A 2,933-nucleotide genomic window follows, 5' to 3' on the forward strand; every position below is an offset into this window, starting at 1 on the left:
CCAAAAATCCAAAATGACCTAAAACGTCTCTTCACACTGACTTCCATTGAACATTAACAAGGGTTTTTAAATGTGTTGTAAAGTTACTATTTTTTGTTTTTACTTTAACAGCGACAAAATGCAAGTGAGGGGCGCTATGTGCTGGTCAGTGCACTTCTATTTATTTCTAAAATTAACTTTCAGTGTTTTCATTTCTCATTTCTTTGTCCTCTGACTTGGTTTCATGACGATAGCAGACGGATCTGAGATCATTCTGAAAGTGAAGCTGGGTTTAGTTTCCAAGATAATGTGATTCTGACAGCCGTTCTTTATGTTGCGTCCTATATTCACGATGAATGGACAATAAGAAATGCTTGAACTTATGTGAAATAAAATCTCTTTTTTCTCTCTCTTCCATTTACTGTAAATCGCCTGTTTCGCTTCATTCTGAAAGTGAAAATGGGTTCAGCTTGTTGAGCCTTATGGCAGTTTTCAAGGTTCCATTATTTCTAAAGAATGTAGAAGTTTGGTATGCAGAAAGTTCCTTTTTTTTCCTTTCTTTTTTCAACAGTTGGTTTGAACAGTGTCCAAAAACGTCCAAACAACAGTTGCAGTTTTTTTTTATTATGGGGCCCAACCAGCTCTGTAAGGGCGTTTTCACACCTGTAGTTCGTTTCTCTGGTCCGAATCAATTGATGAGTTTGTTTACTTGGAGCGTTTTCTCCCTCTGTTTAGTCTGGTTTCACACAGGCATAAATCTAAACGCACCAAAATGCGCACCAATAAACACGCGAGCAGGCTGTGTCCTGTGATTGGTCAGAGCGTGGTCTGGCGTGGAAGTAAATATACATATACAAAAAAAGTAAATATAGCGAGAAGATTCTGTGTTCCAGCGAATATATGTGTTTTTACACTGAACGCTGAAACGTTGTGCTCTTAAACATAGTGTTTCTATTTGCAGCGCAGATGTAATCATAGAAAACAGAGTTACACGGCCGTGAGCAGTGAATGTAGCACAGACCGCGTGCATGGACACAGCGTTTGTTCTTAGCTGTGGTAATTAGCGTTAACTGGCTAATATATCAGTTTAGACTGCGTCTTATCAGCCGTTTAGCTCAAATAAATGAACTTTATTTAATAGCTGGGTCGGATCGAGATCGGATCACGTTCTCACCAAAGCGAACCGCTCCAGAGTTCGTTTGGTACCGGACCGAGACCACCTCCTCTAGCTGGTCTCGGTCCGGTTCTTTTGATCCGCACTCAAGTGCGATTACTGTTTTCACACCTGCTCAATCGAACCGCACTAAAGTTAGAAACGGACCAGAGTTCGTTTTAACCGGACCAAATAGTGCTGGTGTGAAAACGCCCTAAAAACATGCATGATAAAAGTGTCTTCGTTCTAGATCAGGGGTGGGCAATGATTTTTTCCAAGGTGCCAGACTAACACACTCTGAGTGCTTTCACCTCGTTTGGTCCGGACTTTCGGACTTTTCAGTTTAGTCTGAACCAAAGTAGCAGGTGTGAAAGGGGCCGCGAACCACGGTCCGGACCAAAGGACCAGATTTCGGTCCGACCAAGAGAGGTGGTCTCGGTCCGGATCTTCTGAACCATGGTCCGGTTCTCCTGCAGTGTGAAAGCGCTTTTCTGGATGGTTCGAACTTTCAGACCGATTACAGGAAGCTGAGCAGCGTTCCTCAACAACGGAAGCAGAAGAAGAAAAATAACCAACTACTACTGACTGCAGCCTGCGGGAAGGCGGAGTTGGACGTCCAGCGCGTCCAGTCCCACCCACTTTGTCAGCATCATGGTTTAGCTCCGCCTCTGAACAGAAGCTTCAATCACGCTGGTATGTTGTTTGTTTTTGCTGCCTTACTTTTGTTAGCTACACCTGGGCTCAGTTTTCCATGTAGTACTTTTGCCCTCTTTATTAAATTCTCTGATTCTAATCCGTGTGTGTCTGCAAACCTTTGAATGGAACAGAACTGGAGTCCACAACAGGGGTTGCATGGAAGACAGTTTATAATGAAACACTGGGCCTCCATGTCTTCACCAATATCTTCTTAAGAATTTTTCTTAATTGAAAGCATGTGCCAGTTATTTTTTTAAAAGCAGCACTGTAGTACCCTGCAATTTCCCATAAAAGGGAGTAGGATATTAGGGCTGTATGAAAGAAAAGTTGGGATGCAGAAGAGACATGCAGACTCTGGGCAACAGGCCAGAAAGAGAAATAAAGACTTTAGCAAAGTGAAGATGAAACACTATTGCAAAATTAAACGCAAACCGAAACGCAAAGTTATTTAGCAGCGTAACCAGTGGCTGTACAGCCACCAACACTGATGACGCTTGCTAAGATATTTCACCTTGTCTGTCTACAGAACAAAGCATATTTTAAGAAGTGAAAAAAAATGTTAGATCCAAACGTCTGTCGCCATAAGAAGCCATCAATCACTGAACACGACTGGAATGTATCAACCACAATTGCTGATGGTTACAACTGTAATTGTGTCTGGTTACAACTTTTAACCTAAAAGTCCAAGTCATAAAAATGTTTTTACTAAAAATTTGGAGGACATCACTGTTTTAAAGGTTTTAACACAGAGTAAACACAAAAAGTGCCCCCTTGTTGTCATAAAACATAATATGTATACAAGAAAAAAACTAATTAAAAGCAGTTTTTTAGGATAATTTCCTCTTTTTGGAGCCTTTTTTTAAGGACACTGATAAACTAATAGTTCTACACAAATGCAGGAACATTTCTTTGCCTGTTTGTTTATAATCTAAACTTAAACGTCAAAGTTATAGAACTGTTTTTACTAAGAAATCACTGTTTTAAAGGCTTTCGCACCAAAGGTTCTAACACAAATTAAACACAAAAAGCACCCCTTTGTTGCCACGAAATGTCAGGCCCGTCCAGCCAAGCCAAGCACCCTATGCCCAAATAAGGACTTCCCCTA

The sequence above is a fragment of the Astyanax mexicanus genome, chromosome 21 (assembly GCF_023375975.1).
Source record: "Astyanax mexicanus isolate ESR-SI-001 chromosome 21, AstMex3_surface, whole genome shotgun sequence".
NCBI lineage: Eukaryota > Metazoa > Chordata > Actinopteri > Characiformes > Acestrorhamphidae > Astyanax > Astyanax mexicanus.